Source organism: Hibiscus syriacus, unplaced genomic scaffold (genome assembly GCF_006381635.1).
Source record: "Hibiscus syriacus cultivar Baekdansim isolate YM2019G1 unplaced genomic scaffold, ASM638163v2 tig00113123_pilon, whole genome shotgun sequence".
In the NCBI taxonomy this organism is placed as follows: domain Eukaryota; kingdom Viridiplantae; phylum Streptophyta; class Magnoliopsida; order Malvales; family Malvaceae; genus Hibiscus; species Hibiscus syriacus.
In genome coordinates this window covers 784,992-808,434 of record NW_024063443.1, presented here as the reverse complement: position 1 = coordinate 808,434, position 23,443 = coordinate 784,992, and the positions used below count along the sequence as shown (strand labels likewise).

The 23,443-nt window shown below is 32.5% G+C and overlaps 2 pseudogenes; both read right to left on the bottom strand.

Annotated features, from left to right (window-relative positions):
* Positions 1–10,910: 10,910 nt before the first annotated feature.
* Positions 10,911–13,834, bottom strand: LOC120185419 (annotated as a pseudogene).
* A 3,452-nt stretch (positions 13,835–17,286) lies between these two features.
* LOC120185379 lies at positions 17,287–19,914 on the bottom strand (annotated as a pseudogene).
* Between the last annotated feature and the right edge of the window lie 3,529 nt (positions 19,915–23,443).

Genomic DNA, 23,443 nt, shown 5'->3' with positions numbered 1-23,443 from the left:
TATACTAATAATATTCTAAGACTAGAAAAATTAAATTATGTCAAATGGTTTAAATTGAAGGTTAAATATAGTAAAGGGACTAAAATTATAATTAAACCTTTATAACAATTTGTCGGTTTTTGTAAACTGAGGTGGGAAAGGTGTTTCTTAATTCAGACTTCACATCGAGAGTACCACTGAAGTTCGCGCCCGTAGTTTCTATATACTTTTAATAATTTAAAATAATAATTTCAAATCCGATTTTATAAGATCATTAATTTTTAATCAATGTCGAGAAGTATGAAACAGCTGTTAGGGTGCTATTGGTTTGGGGTGTGTGAGATTATTAGGGAATATTTTTTTCGGAGTGTGATTCTTCCGTTTAGATTGTAAAGATTCTCAACCTTCGGTAATAAGTCATTCCTAATAGTAGTATTTTGGGGGTTTATTACCGTGAATGTGATCTTCCCACTCTCTTACAACAACAACAACAACAACAAAACCCAATTCCCATATGCAATGGGATAAGGGGGAGGTAAGGTAGTAGGCTGCTCCCAACGCCAGGTTGAGAGTAGCTTCCGTGGAAGACCTCCGGCAGTCAGAAAATTAAAAATATAGATAAAATGCAATGCATGTATAAATAAATACAAAATACATAGTTGAACAGTAATCATATGCAGTTATTAATATCATTAATATCATATGCGCGTCTGTAATGGGCAGTAATCCTTGCAAAAAAAAAATCCATGCGAAAAATTCTCTGTATATAGACAGAAACGTAAGACCCGACTAAAATTAAAAGTGGAGAGAATGATACACAGAAGTCAAACGATAGCAAGCCCAGTTCTAAGCCTTCATTAATACCAATAATAGAAACGAATAAAAAGTAGGAGTCATGAAAATTACTACAAAGGCATTAAAAGAAGACAAAGATGATACACCCTAGAGATGTGACCTACACTACTCGACTATCCTAGTCTTAAGTCTCCATACTTTCCTATCAGAGGTCATGTCCTCGGTAAGGACTAAATCTATCAAATCAGATCTCAAGCAGGCTTCCCACTCTCTTAGGTATTGTTAAATTCCCTGTGTTTTAGATTAAAATGCCCTTAATTTTTTAAAAAAAATATATATTTCTTCAATCGTTGAATAAAGAAATTGTACAAAGGTTAAATTACAAATTTATCCTTAAACTATTTTAGATTTATAAAAAAGTTCATAATTAGAATTTTATATGAAGTTTAGTGGTTAAAATAAAATTAAACCTATTTATCTTTTAAATTTTGTAAAAAAAATTATATAAAATTTAATAAATTTAAAATTTTTAAAATATATATATAAATTAATTATAGTAAAATTATATATTTTCACTGATATTACATTCTAATATTTTCATTTAAATATTTAGAATTTAACTTGTATATATATATATATATATATAATAAGGATAATTTGGTAAAATATATATTCTAATAATCTTTTATTCATTTAATCAAACATTGTAATCTTACATTCTGCTAAACGAACCAAACACAACAATGCAACATTCCCAGTAATGTGTTAAGTAATGTTACATTCTGATAATCCTATTCTCGAAGTAAAACTACTTTCTATGAACCAAATGCACCCTTAATATTCAACTGTTGGGGAAAAAGTAGGCTTGTTTTATTTTTTAACTGAAAGGTAAAGCTGGATTTAGTTTGATATTTATGGGTTAAATGATTTTTTTACCATTAAAGCTGTATCTTATACTGTTTTGCCATTTTTTTTTTCTTATTTAGTTAGACGTCTGAATTTTTTTTAATAAAAATCATTACAAAAAAAAGGTACATGATATTTTATGATGTTCCATGCAGTACATAACACATAATAAATAATCTTAAAATAAAAAACATTTAAAAAAAAAATAGGACTTTTTGAGTTTTATGATTTTTTTAATAAATTTAATTCATATATGTGTTATATATCATGTTTCTAGAGCATTAAAGCGATAAAGAAATATTTAAATACTAAAACGATAATAAAATACGATTTCAAGATCAAAATACTATTTAATCTTATATTTATCATTATTTTTAAAAACATATAATTACAATTACAATAATATAATCAATATATATATATATAACTCAAATTTCAAATAATAATATATTTATAAAAAATAGTAGATGATATTATTACACCAAATGAATCAAAACATTAGATCTTAAAGTTTTTAAGAAAAAGTTATAGTTAAGATGATCCAATTTAAAAAAAAAACTAATTAACAATCCAATAATTTGAACCTAATTTTAGTTGATTTTGAACACAATACTGTGAGGGGCGTTTGATTTGCATAAAATAATGTTATCAAGGGGAATAATCTTTTCCGAAATAGGATTCTCACATTTGGTTTACGAAAAAAAATTATTATCAGGGAATAATCATTTCCGAATAGTAGGGTTTTTTTGTTAAAATGGTAGGAATGCCATTAACTCCAAATTCTTATGTATTAGACAATTCTCATCACTTTGGACAATAATACCTCTAAACTAATGAATTCTTTTTTATAACGATCCTTTTCAATTCTTTTTTTTTTCTTTATTTAAAATTATAAATATAATAATAATATGCAAAAAGTTTAATTTAGTAAAATATTAATAAATTTGATTATTTAAATTTATTTTTTATTTTTTATTTAATATATTAATTATTTATAATTTTATGAGGTGAAAAATAGTATGATTGTAAAAATGTAATTATTTAAAACAATATCTAATTTTAAGTTATTGACAAAAAAATCTTTTCGAGATCATAATATATTTTTCATATATTATTATTTTATATAAATAAATATGATACTTATGAAAATTATTTAAAAATATAAGTTTAACATACTAATTATATATTAAATTTATTCTTTCTAAAAAAATTAGATAATATAACTATTAAAATATTTTTATGAATTTTCATACAAATATTTTTAATTTAATATTAAAGTTCAACCTTTTTAAAAAACATATATCACAAGGATAATTTTGTAAAATATGTATTCAAGTAATCTTATATTACTCTAACCAAACACTGTAGTTTTACATTCAAGTTAAACAATCCGAACAAGCTATTACAACATTCCCATAGTAATCCTATTTTCCAGTAATATTATTCCCGAAAGTAATCTTAAATTTGTTAAAACAGTAGGATTACTGAAATGCCTCTATATGATTAATTTACTTCATATGCATCACTTATATAGTTTTTACAATAGAATTAGTTACAATATAACTGCCTAACTAATTCTCTAACTAACCCCTAACTGTACAAACAGTTTCTTTACTCTTAACACTCCCCCTCAAGTTGGGAAGTGAAATACATCCTTAACTCCCAACTTGGATAAAAGATACTTATGTTGTGTAACGCCAAGAGCTTTTGTTAAAATATCAGCTTGTTGCTCTGCAGTTGGTACAAATTCGGTTTGAATCAAGCCCTGCTGAATTTTCTCTCTTATGAAATGGCAGTCTATCTCGATATGCTTTGTTCTCTCATGAAACACTGGATTTGCTGCAATTTGTAAGGCTGCTCTGCTGTCGCTAAAAATTTTTGTAGGTTGATTGTTGTTAACTCCAAGCTCCTTTAACAACCCTTGCAACCAAACTAGTTCTGACGTTGTCACTGCCATGCTCCTATACTCAGCTTCTGCTGAAGATCTTGCCATGGTGCTTTGTTTTTTTGATTTCCATGAAACTAGTGAATCTCCTAGCTTTACACAGAAACTGTCACTGATTTTCTTGTCATTGGACATGTCGCCCAATCCGAATCACAACTAGCCACAAGTTGACAACTACTTGAAGCTTTCAAAAAAATTCCCAAACCAGGATTATTTTTTATGTACTTTACCACTCTAAGAGCTGCCTCCATGTGCTCTTTCTTTGGTTGATGCATAAATTGACTAAGATGCTGAACTGAAAAAGCTATATCAGGTCTTGTATGTGTTAAGTAAAGCAGCCTACCAATTAACCTCTGAAATTCTGCTTTGTCAGCTAAACAATCTTCACCTTTGTTTTTTTGTTGCAGGAAACGATCATACTCCACTGTGGTAAGCTTAGTGTTCTGTTCCAAGGGTGTTGCAACAGGTTTCGCACCCCTATTCCTGAATCTCGAATAAGCTCAAGAGCATACTTCCTCTGATTTAACAAAATCCCTTCTTTTGTTCTTAAAACTTCCAAGCCAAGAAAATATTTCAGTTCACCCAAGTCTTTCATCTTGAAGTTCTTATGCAGTACCTCTTTTAATTCTGTAATCATCTTAGCATCATTCCCTGTGATTAACAGGTCATCAACATAAACTAGAAGTACTATAATATGATCCCCTTGTCTCCTAGTAAACATAGAATAGTCATGTTTACTTTGATCATACCCTGCTGAGATAAGATCTTCTGTGAGCTTAGTATTCCATTGTCTTGAGGATTGTTTTAAGCCATAGAGAGACTTTTGTAGTCTACACACAACATTCTCCCCCTGACTACAAAAACCTTGAGGCAACTCCATGTAAACTTCCTCAAGTAGATCACCTTGCAAGAAGGCATTGTGAACATCCATTTGCCACAGAGGCCAATCAAAGATTGCAGCAAGAGCAAGAACAAACCTAACTGTGGTAAGCTTGGCAACAGGGGAAAAAGTATCGACAAAATCAACACCTTCCCTTTGATTATAACCCTTAGCAACCAGTCGAGCCTTAAATCTCTCAACTTCACCAGAGGCTTTTAGTTTAACCTTAAAGACCCATTTGCAACCAATACACACTTTTCCTGGAGGCAAAGGAACAAGAGACCATGTATTATTCAACTCAAGAGCTTGAATTTCCTCCTGCATTGCCTTAACCCATCTAGGATCAGACTTGGCTTCAAGAAAGGTGTTAGGTTCAACAGAATGAGTAACAGAAAAAAGAAAAGATTGTGTATGCCATGGCAGATGGGAATATGAAATGTGGCTAGATATGGGATACTGACCTGGAAAGGAAGTGGATTAGCAGGTATAAATGTAGTCACTTAACCAAGAAGGAGGTTTAGAAACCCGAGAGGAAGTTCTATTAGGTTGAGACCTAGGTACCATAGGATCAGACTCCACAATAACACCATCTGTTGAAGCAGTAAGAAGATTATCTACAGGACCATTGGAAGCAGAATGAAGATCAAGTTGAGAATCAGGGACATGCTGTTGTTGAGACTCAGATGGAGGCTCAGGAGAAAGAGGTTGAGATGCTGGTGGGGACAAGTCAGGAAATGAAAGATTCAAGAAATCTGAATCAGAGATATGAGGGTTGGAGGGGAAAAAAGAAACAGAATTAGGAGAAGCCATTTTGAAGGGAAACATGTCTTCATGAAAATAACATCTATGTTGACAAAAATTTGGCTTCAAGATCAAAAAGTATGTATCCTTTTTGGGTAGATGAATAACCAACAAACACAGACGGAATAGCCTTGGAGGAAAATTTATCAGTGTATTTAGGTTTAGTGGCATAGCACAAGCAACCAAAAACTCGTAACTGAGTCAAATTAGGGGTTTTATGATAACGTTTCTCAAAGGGTGTCTGTCATTGAATAACAGAGGAAGGTAATCTATTAATTATGTAACAGGCAGTAAGGACACATTCACCCCAAAATTTAAGAGGGACTTTGGACTGAAATCGTAAGGCACGAGCAACTTCAAGCACATGTCTATGCTTTCTCTCGGAAACCCCATTCTGCTGGGGTGTACCAACACAGAACTTTGGTGTATAAGGCCAATGGAAGAAAAAAAAGGTGAACAAACTGAATTAAAGAACTCAGATCCATTATCGCTCCTAATGATTGAACTGAAGCAGAAAATTGGGTTTTAGCCATAGAAATAAATTTTCTAAGATTGTAGAGGGCATCATTCTTATGCTTCAACAGATACAACCAAGTCATCGGGGTATGGTCATCAACGATGGTTAAAAAACCGATGGCCACTATGTGTAGATACTCGATATGGACCCGAAAGATCAATGTGAATAAGTTGAAATGGTACAGGACAACGAGATGTACTAAGGGGAAAATGAAGCCTAGTTTGTTTAGCTAAAAGATAAATAGAACATTTATGAACACAATGTTGCTGAAGCTTAACAGTACTCAAAAAGTTCAATTTATTCATCTTTGAAAAAGTAGCATGTCCTAGTCTAGCATGCCAAAGACAAGTTGCTGAACTAACAGAAGACATACAAGAAACATCACTAGTTGAATGTATTACATTGGGTAAAGAATGAATAGACAAACCAGACTTAGAGCAAGATGATTCAAAGAAATACAACCCTTTAGACTGCCTACCAATCCCCTTCGTCTTTCCAGTGGAGAGATCCTGAAGAAGGCAAAAATCAGCTAAAAGGTGAGAAAACAATTAAGGTCACGGGTTAGTTTAGAAACAGAAAGTAGGTTGTGATGAAATTGAGGAACAAATAGAACATTTTCCAATTTACATTCAGAGGTAAGAAAATAAGAGCCAAGGTGAGTTACAGGAACTGTTTTACCATCAGGGAGGTGAATTAAACGTGTAGGAGAATCACAAAACACAGGACAATGCAAGCTCTTAAAATCGGATAAAATGTGGTCTATAGCCCCTGTGTCAATAATCCAGTGAAGTGTATTATTAGAAGACAAAGAATCAGAAGCCAAGATACCTGCGAGGTTGATAGCAGACTCAGCAGAAGGTGGCTTCTTCAACAACTGCAGGATTTGGTTATACTGCTCTTGAGTAAAAAATGGAGCAGAATGGGCAGAAGCTTGTGGAGCTGTAGGCACAGAAGACACGCTGGAGTTAACAGAATCACTAGACACGGCTTTCTTCTTTTGGAACTTATAATTTGGAGGAAACCCGATCAACCTATAGCATTGATCCCTTTTATGCCCCTTAATGTTGCAATAATCGCAGGTTCCAGCAAAACGCCTGCGATTAGACGAACTACCCGAACTGGAAAACAGAGCCATAGAGTCTGGCACAACAACTGCAGAAAGATGGGAACGCTGCGACTCTTCTTGAAGTAACATTGAATACACTTGATTAACCGTTGGTAAAGGTTGCATAATCAAGATTTGGCTTCGAATTTCTGAATAGGAATCATTCAAGCCCATCAAAAAATGAAATAATTTCTGCTGAACCAAATGCCTCATATTCTGCTGAGATACTGCACATTCGCAAGCAGTGAACGAATTAGGGATTCATACTCATCCCATAGCATTTTGAGGCAGTAAAAAATTCAGAAATCGTGGAATCCCCCTGGCAGAGCGTAACAATTTCGCGATGTAAGAAATAGATGCGCGACCCATCGATCTTATCGAAGCGTTCTTGTAAATCATTCCAAACTGAAGCAGCGTTGAAGAGAAGACAAGCCCGGCTGACAAATCCTTACTGACTACATTGAGAATCCATGACAAAACAACGGCGTTGCAGCGATCCCACTGTAATTGCAAATTGCCATCGTACGTACTCCGATGACAGGAACCATCAACAAACCCTAGTTTGTTTTTTGCAAGCAAAGCAATTTTCATCGAGCGGCTCCACACACTATAGTTGGCCAATCCAACTAGTGGTTGAGAAACGAGCAATAAGCCCGGCATATCAGAGGGATGGAGATATAAAGGATGAGTGAAACCAAGCACTTCATCGGAAGGAGGCATCGTGAATGCAGAAAGGAAGAAAAAGGAGAGAAACTTATATGAAAAAAAAGAAAATGAGTATACCAGATAGGCCCAAGGAGAAAGTCAAACGAAATGAAAAAAAGGAATGGACCGAAATTTTGGCTGATATCATGTTAAAACAGTAGGATTACTGAAATGCCTCTATATGATTAATTTACTTCATATGCATCACTTATATAGTTTTTACAATAGAATTAGTTACAATATAACTGCCTAACTAATTCTCTAACTAACCCCTAACTGTACAAACAGTTTCTTTACTCTTAACAAAATTATGTGAACCAAACGTCTCTGAAGGTTATAAACTGATTAATATGATCCAACATCAATCTAACTCGCTCAATTAACGGAACTATAAAAGAGGAATTCTTCCTAACTGATCTAATTTATTTACAGCTCATCAAATATAAATTTTTTTAGAAATATATAAAATAATTAAATTAAATCAGTTTTTTAATCAATTACCATGGAGGATTTTGTTTAAGCCGGTGTGGGAAAATACTGGTACATGATAAGAAAAATAAATAAAATAATCTCCTAAAGAGGTCCGATCAAAGTCTAGTTATTTATTTATCGAATTTGGGATTAATTTAGATGAGTCAGTCAACCCAACACAGGATTTCCGTGTTTCTTCACTCTCTTCCCCACTCCACAATCCTATCAAAAACGACTTGCGTTCATATCGTCGCCATCATTATTACCCAGGATAAATACACAATAATTTACTATCTAAAATGCCACTAAATTATATTTATTTTATATTTTAATCATTAATGGTTACTTTGGATTAATTTTATTAGATCAATACAATAGTGTTTGCTTTGAGTGATGGGGAGGGGATTCGAACTATGAGCATCTTGCATAGAGGTCCAACGTCCAACTGCCGAGTTAGGCCAATTTTGAATGATATCTTATTAAAATTTGTATTTAAGTTATATTATGTCACCACGTTAAAATTATGTTATAATATAACTAGGATGAATCGAAGCAAGGATCACTGTAAAAAAGATCATATATTAACCATTAAATCAAATTATATAATTATTAAAAATATTTAAAAAATATTTAAAAATTACACATGAAATATTGATGAGGAGATAGAGAATAAAATAAAATATTAAAAAAATAAAAAAATTATTTTGATATCACTGTTAAAATTTTAACAGTCATTGGCCAAATAAAAAAACGGTAATGATTTTTTTGTTCAGAAAATTAATGTAATGATCAGAATAGAAAAAGTATTAACTTGATGACTAATGGTAAACTTTACCCTCATAGAGTATTAAATGTTCCCGTATTACGAACGGAGAATTTTCCTACATGTCACTGAATTTGAGGGCACAGCCTTACGTGGAAAGACTTGGATTTTGTTATTTGATGACACTTTGGGGTTTGCGGGGCAGAAAATAAATTTCATTTCCGCGTTCGGTTGATTGATTGGTCCATCCATTGATTAATTAACGAGCTTACGGTGTGAAATCAAATTTTAAATCACAATCACCTGCTTACCATCATTGTGGTAAGTTCAATTGGAAAAAAATAATTTTTATGATAATTTTATATTTTATATTTTTAATATAATTTTATTAAACTTTAAATCCTAAATATAAAATTACATACCGGTTGAATCAACTAATTTAATTATCAGTTTAATATCGATTAAACATATTTTGACCAACTTTCATAATTCAAAACTAAAACCAAATCATTTTGATTCTATAATTTGACTCAGTAAAAACTTGGCTTTTAGTTTTGTTTCTCGTGTGGACTTTGAGTTGGACTGACTATTTTGTGTAAAGAGACAATGGCTTCATTATAATTTAGTCTTGCACATATAGTCAAGAAGACCCTTGCGTATTTGACCATCCCAAAGAATAAAAATGATTAGCAATTTCCAAACTTATGTTAGTGCAATGACACGCTTAATTAACTATTCTACACATTTTGATAGGCTAAACGAGGATCATTCACCCATCAATATGTACCGATATAAATTTATAAATAATCATTAAATTATGATAAAATGATTTTTTTGTCACTCAATTTTTAGAAAATTATAAAATAAATATAAGATTTTAGATTTTGTTAAAAAATATTGACACTTGACTACGATTAAGGGTTAATGTGACATATTAAATTAATAAAAAAATCTCATTTACTCATCAATTGTGACTAAAATTTTGTTTTTGATATTTTTTTAATAATTTTAAGTAATAATTCCAAAATAATAGAAAAATGTTTTTCAAATATATGGATTTTCAAAATTTTATTTTTGAAATTATGAATATATTTTTAAAGTTATATTTAAAATTGTTAAAAAATTAAAGAATTTAATCACATTGTTTAATAAAAAATGATTTCATTTTAGAACTGAAATTATTGGGTTTCAAAAATTATAAATTAAAAAATTTCAAATATAATCACAATTAAATAAAAATTAATTATAATTTTTTAAATTATAAATTCATATTTTTTTTAAAACAATTATAATTTTATGAATTAAAAGATTAATTATAAAGTTATAATTTAAAAAAAATACTTTTATAATTTTAAAAATTAATCATGAATTTATATATATATATATATATATATATATATTTATTTATTTAGAAAATATTAAAAAATATCAAAATGAAATTTAGTTTATAATTGAGGGTTGAATGAGATATTTTTTTTTATTGATTGAATGAGATATTATGTAACTTTTAAAGTTTAATGTTCAAAAAGAGTATTTTAGTATAATTTAATGATCATTTAAAAATTTTACCTTCAAAATTAATGATATATTTCGATACATGACATGTATCGTAGAATTTTCCGTCCAAACTAAGTTATTACTTTAGTGGTAAATGGTTGTATTTATTTCAAGTTCCGGTTTATACAAGTTTAGGGTGGAGATTGGTTTTGTCCGTATCGAGTCGGTTTTGTCCTTTATTCAAATTCGATTTAAATATTATATATTTATTTGTCATTTTATTTGATATGAATTTAGAGAAATTATATCGGACTTGAAATTTAATTTTTGGATAAAAACATGTATTTAACATAAAATGATTTTATCGTGCGTTTCATTTATGTTTTTATTTGAAACATGTCATAGGATTATACTTTATTTCCCCACTTCGTAAGTAAAAATTCTTTCGAGTAGGATCGATTCTTTAGTATTTTTCAAGTACAATACACGGCCTGCTCTGCTATATATAGTCTGATACTAATTTCAAACAGATCAACAGCAATTACATAACAGCCCCCCAACTGAACTGATAACCGTACAAACTAATTTCAACAGTTTTTCACCCAACAATCAACTAACATTCGGTTTTCAGGTATTTTGGGGTTTCAAAACTTGTTAGAAAGGAAGGCGGCTAACATAAAATCCTGAACAATACGTCCATGTTTTGTTATAAAGCCTTGTGCAGAATACCATTCCTTTGACGCTGTAAGAGCTGCATCAGGGGCCAGAAAATATGCAGTCTATTGAAATCCTTAGAACCCTGCCACACAGTGTTAATCAAGTATCAGAAACGTTATACTGTAAATACCGATATGGCCTCGACACATGCTCGGAATTCGAAAAGCTATTGGATACCTCGACGATGAAATGCGCCCATGTATCGTTCGAACATCTCTCCATCACACCTTTCGTGATCGTTAAATTAAAACTTCGGATCACCTGGGCGATCTCTAGAAACAGACCATGCTCGTCGCAAAGCATCTGCAACGAATGCAGACTGTTAATCAGAAATCTAGCATAACATGTAATCTCTTGTTTATATTACGGAGAATGAACCTCTATAAGCAAGTGGCCTTGGTGTGCAAGATATTCCACAACTATGGGACATACTTTCAGTTCATCTCTAATCTCGAAACCACAGCTCGTTCGGTTTTGGTAACCATTTTTCATTTCGGATGACCTCGCATTTTTCCGAGCAGTCACCTGCAGATTTGTAGTTTTGAATGCCTTAAGTCAGGCAGAAACACATCTTTCTAACATGACATGGTCTTCACATACCTCTCGGTGCACCCATTGCCTCAATTTCTCAGCTCGGTTCGTCACACTTCTCAAATACAGCATGTGGTTAGCGGTTTGATCCAAGAGAGCATCAATGCTATACTGAACTTGTACAACAAGAACATTGGTTATATTTTGATTAAATATTGGGAGCAATATATTAGAAGGCAAACGGATACTCATTTGAGGAAGTACTGACCTTTGCACCATTTGGGACAAGTTCTCGCAGCTCCTTAAGCCGATCATGGATCAACTGTCTATCCCTGGGCCTCGTCCGTGGCTTATCACCAGCTCTAGCCTTTCTTTTAGCGACGCTGGAATGCTTTTGTCCTTTCCTGGAACGCGTGTAATCGCAACCTTTTTCTGGTTCCTCATTATCAGTTAACATGCTTATTGTACTCTCGGAAGAGGCTGTCATTTTAGGACTAGAATCAACTACACCAACATATGCCGTAGATGTAAGTCTGCTCGATGGAGTAGGATCGTCCTTTACACTTTGAGGTCGAGAAGTAAGTTGTCTGGTTGATGTCATGACATGATCAGATATATTAGCGATATCGTATACTTGGCCTACTACAGCTTGCAACAAATACTCTGCATCACCTACTTTAGCGACAATGGGGATTCGTTTACATCGAAGAGATCACCTAATACCTTCTCACTTAAAAGAGACGACTCCCACAAGTACTCGCTGCTCTCTCTTGGAAAAGCCGGTCCAAGTGCTTTGTGCAATTCGCAATCATCGTCGAAGCTAAGGAAACCAGCATCTTCAGCATAGTAGTATCCGAAAGGAGGTGCCAGAGGAAACACTTGCGATTCGTCCTTAAGACGAGACAAGCCATATAGTATGGTCTCCTGCGTTGCTAACTGGCTGGAACTTATAGATTGGCTTAGTGGTGATGACACTTCACTAAGGCTAACTGGTGGGACACTATTATTTTTGCTCTCACTTTCAAGAATTTCAGGCAGATCCATTCCAGACACCTTAAACGCATTCTGAATACTAAACAATTTACCTAGCTTGACCCTGTCAACAGCATTTGAATCTTCAGAGTTCAGTGGATTAACTGATGCGCTCGAAGACTCTTCTAACTTCTCCGAAAATCTTGACATTAGCAATGGAGGATAGTGCTCATGAATGTAGGCAAATCTATCTTTTATATATGCAAGAATGGACAAATCTTCATTGACCTGTTGATGTGTGGAGAAATAAACGGAAGAACATAAGATCCATTACTAGGCACCATTAATCGATGCACTATGGATACTGCATTTTCACAAAGCATCTGCAATTCTACTATAATCCATAAGAAAAATTTAGACCAAATACATACCATCTCCAGTGAACCAAGTTGAAGAACTCCATGTGGAAGCACAGGTACCAGTACAATACTCTGCGGTAGCATCGGAAATAATTAACATTATCATCGATTCTGCACCAATCGAAGACATGCAAACGTGCGTACGGTGTACACATGGAAGCATGTACATCGAATAGCTCAATATATCCATCTAGGTGTATCAGTTGTCATTAGTAGAAACTCACCTGTGTAAACGAATTCGAGTTAGCTTCGCCGGCAAAAATATCGTCAAAAGAAACCCAGCAATGCTTCCCAGTACATGCCACTATACCAACAACCCTGAAAAACAGAGAGATCCAAAGTTACAGGTGGCTATTTAAGCATCTGAAAAATCTTATTGTATCAGAAGATTTTACCCCTCTCCCCATGCATACTTAAGATTCAACATATTTGGCACCAGTAGGCCAATTTGGTACCCTGAAAAATAACAGTCATCGATGCTCATTTCAAACTTTGATGGGAGAATCTCTGTTGATATTGGATAAACATAATCCTCATCCTCCCAGGTCAACCCCCTGAAAATCAACATAGGTAAATTTCAAATCCTCGTATATTTTAAGTATAACTTCTTAAGTTTGTACCTCCCCACATAAAATACCGTGTGTATTCATGTTTACGGATAAGGTACAAGAGATGAAACTTACATGGGGCTCAAGTGCCTAAGCTTCCAAAGCGCAGCGTATGTCCAAGGTGAATTGGTGCAAAAACTCTTCAACAAGTGCTTTAGAACGGTAGTCGTCATTTTCCTCAACTTTCAAAGGCAAAGTTGGAGCTTAAAGACTTGAAGATGGAAGAGAACAAATATGAATAAAATGCAAGCTCTAGTTTCTCAATGGCTTTTAAGCAACATGACCAAAAACTTCATTTCCTTTTTTATTTCTTACGTTCGTCGATTGAAACCAACCCAATAATTAAAAACGTCAATTATTTTTTCTTAAAATTTAGCAGACAATGTTAAAATATATTGAACTTGGCATTGTGTGTTATTTTGTTATGTACTCGGATTCCTTTGACTTTATTGAATAATATTTTTAAATAAGTGAGCCATTTTGATGTCATAACCTTGATATCGATCAACTAAATGATTGAAATATTATTTAATATGATATATTTATTTTTTATACATTTATATAGTATTTAAATAAAATAATTAATAATAAAAATCAAACACAAAACTAATGAATTTTCATATACAGTCTTTGTTCATTATTCACCTACAACATAAGTATGGCAACATCTAAAATTAATAAACTCATTATTATTCTAATTCAACATTTTTATTATAAATTTTATGTTAATGATAATACATAAATCAATGTAATAATAACACAAATTTTATTTTTCTAAACTTAAACTAAATATATTCACCAAACATTCAATTTTAATAAATCGCGCATTATAAACAATATTGAGGTGATGAACTGATTCTTTTGTCCTCAATGATTTGAGAAGTTTCAGTTTTGTTAATTAATTAACAAACATTATTGGACCGACAATTTTGACATCCTCTTCATCATAGAGTAATAATATAATTAACAAGTTGATTAATATTTAATCTAATATTGTTGTGGGTGATTAATTTCGAGCCATATATTTAGTACATGCTATATTTTAGTTTGTGAATCAATCAAATGAAGCTGCTTTCGTTTGAAAGATTGAGACCCCATCATTTATTTATTACAAGGATTATGACAAAAATATGTTGCTGTATGTTATTTATAAAGGATGATGGTATGAAATAATTAAAAAAAATTGAATTTATAAAACTTTGGAATACAATAATTTTTGTCTATAAATTAATATATGTCAATCATGTCCCTTATTAATAAAATTGTTATGAAATTAAAATATTCAAAAGTCTAAAGATTAGTTAGAGTGAGTGTTCATAATTAGGTGAAATTAGAATATTCAAAAGTAAATGAACCACGTTAGAATGAGGATCATAGTTTTAAGATGAAATTAAAATATTTTAAAAAACGAGGATCATTTTTAAATAAAAGTCGTAATTTCAGTGCAATAAACTCTTACATATTACATGTAGGTAAAAATTAGTTAAATTAAAACAATTCTCAATTATTATGAAAAAAATAATTCTTAATATCTAATGTGTAGACTAAGTTGACATTGTTCTTAAGTAGAATAAAATAATACCCACATACTTAATTTCCTTATCTTATACGAAATGGTGTCAGATGGACAATGGCTACCTACCATAATTTTAGTCAACTTTAATTATTAAATTATTGTGATTATGAAGTGAAGTTAAATTAGCTACCATCACATTGCAATATTCTTTACCTTTCCCTCATATTTTATTGCAATGAGATCATCTTGAATCTTCACTCCCGATATTATAAAAAATTCGTCCAAAGTTGTAAGCTAAATTTATTAATTTTCACATGGAAATATATTCATTTTATTATTTATATTTAAAATTTATGATTTCCGTTTTAAAGTTCAAATTTGAATTGTATTCTTAAAAATGTCGTTGCCATTGCATCTAATTTGTTAATATATATTGTCTATGTTGTTAGATCAAAGTATAGGTTGGGAAAAAAGGGGGGGGGGGAATTACTGGTTTTGTATCAGTCGATGGCTTGTATTAGATGGCGAAGGAGATGAAATTGTGGTGTGGCACACACTAGATGGCTACACGCTAAAATTCATTGCAGACTCCTGCTGTTACCAATGATATTTCTGATATTTGTAGCATACCAAAATGGTAGGCACTCATCCAATGTTCAATCAATAAAACGTTTTTTTTAACAGTTAGCTGATATTTTACTGAAACTGAAACTAACAATACAAAAGCAAGTACAGAAAAATAATAAAGTTATGAAAAATAACGAAAACAACCAAATAAAGCAGAACCATTAAAATGTCATCAGATAAACAAAACCCACTCAGGAAGACAGAGCATCTAGGGCCGGTCCTGACATTTTAAGGACCCTAGGCAAAATAAGAGATAAAGGCCCTTAAAAAAGTAACTTAAATTTTAAGAATAAATTTCGGTAAACGGCAAACAAATTTTTTTATTAAAAATTATACGAGTAGATTCTATTACATTAACCAACATTATTTTACCAAATATATAAAGAGACACACAATTTTTCACTCAATTTACTCCTATTATGTCTTCAATAATCTCTTAGAATCGTTTCTCTTAATTGAAAATTGACCTCACCTACAAAAAAACATACACAAATTCTCATAAGAAACGGTTTCTTCTAGCATTTTGAGATGTAAAGTCATTGATAATAACATCAACATCAATGTTTCCTATCATCTCCTTCTCAATAGCTAACGTTGCTAAATCATTCAATCTTTCTTGTGACATTAATGACCTCAATTACGTTTTTATTAATTTAAGCTTTGAGAAACTTCTTTCGGCCGAAGCTATGGTCACATGCGCAATTAATAAAATCCTATATGCAATTGAAGCATTCGGATAACAATATGCAGATTTGACAAACTTAAGAATTTCAGTGGCGGATAACAATTCTGTCGGCAAAGCCATTTGTAAGATTTTCAATTTAGAGAAAAGATCATCTAAGTCAACATCCGATGAATTGCCATGAGAAAAGGTAGAATAAAAATGAGCACAACATTCTTTCAACTCATTATCATCTAATGACTTTAACTTATTTGAATCATATAAAAATCCAAAAATACTTTCAAATGTCTTCAATTGCTCAAATCTATTCTTCAAAGAAGTAATTGCCATATCTACCACAACAAAAAAATAATTGACTCTAAATGACTCTTCAGGTGATTCAACTTCGTTATCCTCATTATTCTCTCCAAAAATTTATTCCTAATCACACAACGTTTTGTGGGAAAGATAGGCTCCACATCAATTTCAAATGCAAGACTTTTAGCTACATTCATACTAGCTGTAAAGCCTTCGTCTCTATATTTTTCAAAGTAGGACATCACACCTTCTAATTGCCTTATGGTAGTATATCAATGCACATATACTTAGATTGTAATTTCTTGCTTACCATATTAACAACAAATAAAATGTCATACCAAATCACAACACCAAGCAAAAACTCAAAACTTGAGAGTGCATTCACCAAACTTTGAGCTTCACTTTTTTACTTTGCATCATTTTACAAGATTCATATAATTCACACAAAGCCAATCTTATTTGGGGACATTGAAATCTAATAGCTTTGACACTTTTAATTCGACTCTCCCATCGAGTATTTGATAAATATTTCACAGTTAATCCAGGAACATTATCAAGTAAAATTTTCCATCTCTTTGTAGAACCCGAAAACAATGCATATATGCGTTGAACAACTCCAAAGAAAAGAAATAGCTTTAACACAAGAATGTGCCATAACACCAAGAGTGAGATTTAGACTATGACAATCACAAGACATGTATAATGCTTTTGGATTAATTTCAAGAAATCGTTTTTGAACACCTTGGTGCTTTCCTTTCATATTAGAACCGTTATCATAACCTTGTCCCCTCACATCATCAACATTAAGATCAAGAGACTTCAAAACATTTTGTAGTCCATTAAAGAGTCCTAATCCAGATGTATCATCCACTTTTAGAAACTCCAAAAAGAACTCCTCAATTTTAACTTTGTTATTTAATATATTAACACATCGAACTATAAGGGTCATTTGTTCTTGATGGCTCACATCAGGCGTACAATCAAGAATTATGGAAAAGTATTTAGCCTCTTTAATGATCTTAATTATAGAATTGCTCACACTTTGAGACAAAAAGGAAATGAACTCATTTTGAATTTTATGTCCAAGATAATTATAATGAATTTCACGATCCTGAATAATCACATCAAACTCTACAATCATTTCAATCAATCCCAGAAAATTACCATTGTTATCTTGATATAGTTTTTCATTGGATCCTCGAAATGCAAGATTATATTTAGCAAGACATTTCACAACTGAGAATATTCTTTGTAACACTTGTCTCCAACGCTCTTTCTCTTTCATAATCTCTTCTTGCAAATTTTTATCGATTGTTTGATTTTTATCCAATCCTTCTCTCAATTCATTCCAAGTATTCATATTAGTCATATGTTCAACACTATTTTCAATTTGTTTAAGCCTTTGGCTAATATTTTCCAATCACTTAAGCATCATTTGCTAACAAACTTACATTACTAATTGATTTGAACAACTTGCAACAAAAACAATATACTTTGTCAACATTTTTGGAATAAACTAACCATTTTCTATCACTAGTCTCACCATTGCTCAATTTTCTATAATAACATGCATATGAGAAATGTCTATAATATTTATCAACGGGAAATTCAAGATCCATTTCTCTTATGGGCCCTTTTTCAACTAATATATCCCTCGCATTATTGTCAAGATTATCCCAATTTATAGGATCATATATATTCAAATGAGGAAGTGTTTCTTCACCAATGCCTAAATTTTCAACATTTTCATCAATTGGCACATCATTAATCTCAATTGGATCATTCACTTCATCATTCACATTTTCAGAATTTCCAGGATTTTCAGTATGCAAATTTTCAGTTGATTGATTCAAAGTTTCATGAGAATCAGCCTTTTTAAATACAAATTTATCAAGAGAACCTTTTTGTGACTTCTTTAACTCCTCCTCTCACTTCCTTTTTTTCTTTTTTCACTTTCAGATAAATGTTTTTTAGCAACATCTCATCAAAGAGTCAAACACAAACCAATTCTAATAAATAAGTATAAGAAAAGAACAATTGCACCTGGATTCTTCACTTAGAATTGTAACCCATTGGAGTAAGATAAAATCTCAAATTCCCAATTTGATAATTGACACTGTTGACATAAATATTAATAGTTATAACATGAACACCAAAATAAAAACATCAAATAAGAGTCTAAATAACTACTGTATACATTTTTTTCTCAAAAAATCTACTGTACAAAATAGGCATGTGATAATTACTTTAAAATTTATAATTTATAATTGTAAGTTTGTACAGAATTTGAGAATTTCAATTTGTACCATAGACAAAACATATACAGAAATACATAATTACTATACATTAAAGAAATTTACAGAATTATTAGACATAATTGTAGATTTGTAGAATTTTTTAAATCAAGAATATTATTATAATTATAAATTATAAGTTATGTTTTAATAATTAAAATAGGAAAGAGGATGGAGAAACAAACATACCTTCTAATTTCTCAATTAGGCCAGTTCGCAATCGCCAATTGCCCTCTGCAAGACCGCGAGTTGGAAAAATTAGAATAATAAATAAGGAATTAATTGATTGAATATATGATTCTAATATTTGATAGATGATGATTTGATTATTTATGGTTGATGAATCCATTCTTTCTCTATTTATATTAGGGAATTTTATTCTTGTTGCCACCATATTGATTGGAAAAACTAGGAATTTGAAAAGAATAAGAAAAATTTAATGGTGTTTAATACTATGATTAATAATTAGAATGTTGTAAACTTGAAACTTGAGCTTTGGAGAATCAATTATGGTGGACTAAACTAATGAAGGTCGCAAGAATAAGGAGATGAAGCGTTAAAAGTTTTTGAGAATCTGATGTAATTGTGATTCAAAGGTCAAAAAGTAATGTTTAAATTTTTTTATTTTTTAAATATGCATGACAGCTAGCAAGCATTAATTGAGGAAGTTTATTTTCCTTGTTGTGGGTTGTTGTATCCCGTCATTCAACTTTGTAGTAGGTAAGAATAATTTTTTTAAAGTAGTAGCAGACTAGCAGATTGAGAAGAATGGCCCCCCTCCAAACCTGGGCCCTAGGCGGTCGCACTCCACGCCTAAGCTCAGTGCCAGCCCTGAGAGCATCGAAAAAGAGCACCGGAGGAAGGGTAAAGGATTCTCGGGTCGACATGTAAAAGCAAGACTTGATCTGTCTGGTGATCAACCCACCGTTTGTCCTGGAGAGCTGTCATTTCAACTATTGGTGGTGCCTCCTTAGATTTTTCGATCCTGGCTAAACATGTGCGGTTTTATTCATCCATCTAAGTACATGTATAATGCCCTGAATCCCGAGTTAGGAGTTTTGGGTTATTTCATATTGAGTTTTGAATAAAACCCATGGCTTGTAGGAAATCTTGACCCAAGATTTAGAGAAATTGAGCTTGAATTGAGCCCAATAGTGGATAAAAAGGGAAATTTTAGTTTGCGACTAAAGTTAAGAGGATCAAGGGAGTAATTAAACCATTGTTTAAAATTAAAGCTGAAATCCTTTAATTAAAGATGATATCACGTCTGTTTCTTTTCCTCATTTTCCCCACACCAAATTTATCTTACGTCTTTTTCTCCAAACCTTAACAAAGGTCCAAACTTTGTAGTTTGCAAGCCTTCTTCGGGATTTCCAAGGTAAGTTTCAGAATCTACCCACCTTAAGCTTCATTTCAAGCTTTCAAACACAAGTTTTGGCCATGGTTTTAAAAACTTGGGTTTTGGGGGGTTTAAGAGACCTAAGTGTCTAATCTGTGTTTCATAGATTTTTAGCTATAGGAAGTGTTTTTAAACCCTTATTAACCTCTAAATTCAATTAGTAATTCATCATTTGATTATTGTTTAGTGAGAGAAGATGGAGAAAGCTCCAAAGCAAGAGGAAAGAGAAGCTCACACTGGGTTGATATTTGGACACTCTTAGTAGCTTAGAATCACCAGGTACTCACTTTTAACTCAACACTACCACATGTAGCTCATTAGGTGAGTTTTGGTAGGTTGCATAAGCTTGTAGGATGATCGTGGCAGGTTGTATTGTTTGGGTGTTTTCAGCATGTTTACAACTCTTTATGACCCATAACATCAGATAAAACACTTAAATTGTTGAGGACCTCAATGGGGCTTTTGGGGTAGAAAGATAAGATTTTTCATGCCAAAATAGGGCACCTTGTAGCAGGGGTATCGATACTGTAAGAACAATATCGATATTGTTCATCATTCAAGCAAAAAGTAGAAAAAATTAAAGAGTTAGTATCGATACTAAAGGGTCAGTGTCAATACCCACGAAAGGTTTTGGATAAATAATCCAAGGATTAAGGGATCAGACTCGAGGTACCCCAAATACTCTTGAATAACATCAAATAAGACTTCAAGTGAGAACATAAATTAATATCAGAATAGTAGAAACAATAACATATAGGTTATACAAAATTAGCTTATTTGACACTTAGAAAACAGTCAGGACTCCCAAGTTCCTCTTTAGCAGAATACGACAATCAGTGGATATCCAAGTCACTGCCAAGGCACTTCAGCAGCCGACTAAGTACAGATGCCCCAAGACTCAACAGATTAAGTTGGCGGGTGTACATTTTCGATACATATTCTAGATCTCACCCTAATGTAGCCAATGGTATACCGGCAGGCTACAGGGTGCATGAGCTCCGAGATGCAGAACCTTCAGCCTTACCATGATGCCAGCCACAACTTAGTAGTTACATGTTTTAGACATGTGCCACTAGCCAGTTCATTTAATGAATGCATTTAGCCCAAGGGGGAACCAACAACAAGGATAATTTGAGTACCTCCGCAGGCTACAGAGGTGCATGAGCTCCGAGATGCAGAACCTTCAGCCTTACCATGATGCCAGCCACAACTTAGTAGTTACATGTTTTAGACATGTGCCACTAGCCAGTTCATTTAATGAATGCATTTAGCCCAAGGGGGAACCAACAACAAGGATAATTTGAGTACCTTTTTCCCGTTAGAGCCGTAACCATGCATATAGTAAACCATAGAATAATCACCTTAGGTAGAGTCATGTCGAACCTTTTCCATCAGCAAGTGCCAAAATAAGTGTACACGAAGGAGGAACGACTCTAAAACTTTACACTTTGCTTTAAATTCATAGAATAGATTTCTTTTAGAATGATAGCTACGAACTAGATACCATACGGTTAAGATCAATTTCTTGAAAATAGAGCATGTCGGGTAGAAAACATGTCTGAGTAGGATTGCTATTTAATAAAAGCATGTTGGGGTAGATACCATGATGGGGTATGTGTTATATTCATCTCTGAACAACACTTTTATCTATTTACAATGAGAGATAAAAGTTTTCAATCAAGCAATCGCATACACAGACATGCATCGAGGGAAAAAAAATTCAGAGAGTACAAAAAGGAAACTTGCTTGAATATCATGCAATATTCGAGACTGGAAAGATGATACATTGATCCGAGAAGTAATCCAGTAGTAGAGTCTTATCTATGATCATTTCATCGCTAATCACCAAGGAGTGACGCGCGACTTCAGTACTTAGGGGCATTAACTGAGTTAGGTTACATAGCATTTAAGGGGCATAATTTTCAAGGATGAAGCTTCGAGATGAAGCATCGACCCCTTTTAAACTCAACGTCTAGGCAAAATCATGTCTATAAAATGGACTATCTTGTAACATGAATACTTTTATCTCTGATGAAAATTATTCTATGATATTCATCGTTGGGATTAATACTTTTTTCTTCTGCATTTGCAACTTTGCATTTTGCACATGTATTCCATTTATTTAAGCATGTTCACATGAAACATTCATGAAAACATGAAATTAATTCGTGGAAGATTCGATGAAGTGGTCCTAATCACATGACATCACATTAAAAATAAAAGCAAGATTCGAACAATTAAAGGAAGAAGCCGAAATAAGTACGGTGAGAGTCTATTTAGCTGGTCATAGGATGAGCCTTATAGGATGATCCGATAAAAGAGTCAATTTGATCCAATTCCAATGACCTATGAGGAACTACTTCCAACGCTGTTTGAGAATAATCTTGTGACTCCAGTTCAGTCCAAGCTAAAAGAATCCACATGTCCTGAGGGCTACGATGTTAATTCCATATGCAACCATCACATAGGAAGTTCAGGACATTCCACTGAGAACTGTAAGAAACTGAAGTGCAAGGTTCATAATTTGACTGATTCAGGGGCATGGACATTCTAATAATGATGGGTCATTCTGATGTGGATCGAGAAGTTATTGCATCTACCATGAAGCTTTCTTGCACTTGTATTAAGCACATTGTTTTGTTTGAACTCATTTTTGTTCTATCTTTTTCTTAAATATTTTGTTAAGTCATTTAATGATTGAAGTTATGTTACCTTCTAAGGTTTTGAATAATTGAATGAGTTTTAGTCTTGTAAATCTTTTAATATCATTTGAATTAAAAGCCCTCTTGAGAATTAAGGTCATGGCCTCTGGGCAAGTGACAAGATTGAACCTTCGTAAAACAATAACCCTTAATCTTACTCCAAAATATACACCAGAATACATACCCTTCTCTTCAAGGGACCAAGCTAGCCTTCTCCTCGCATGAAGAGACAATTAAAGGCTTGGCATTCAAGTATGTGGACAAAATGAGGCATCTTGCATATGAGATTGCAAAGCTGATTGGTTTCTAATTTTG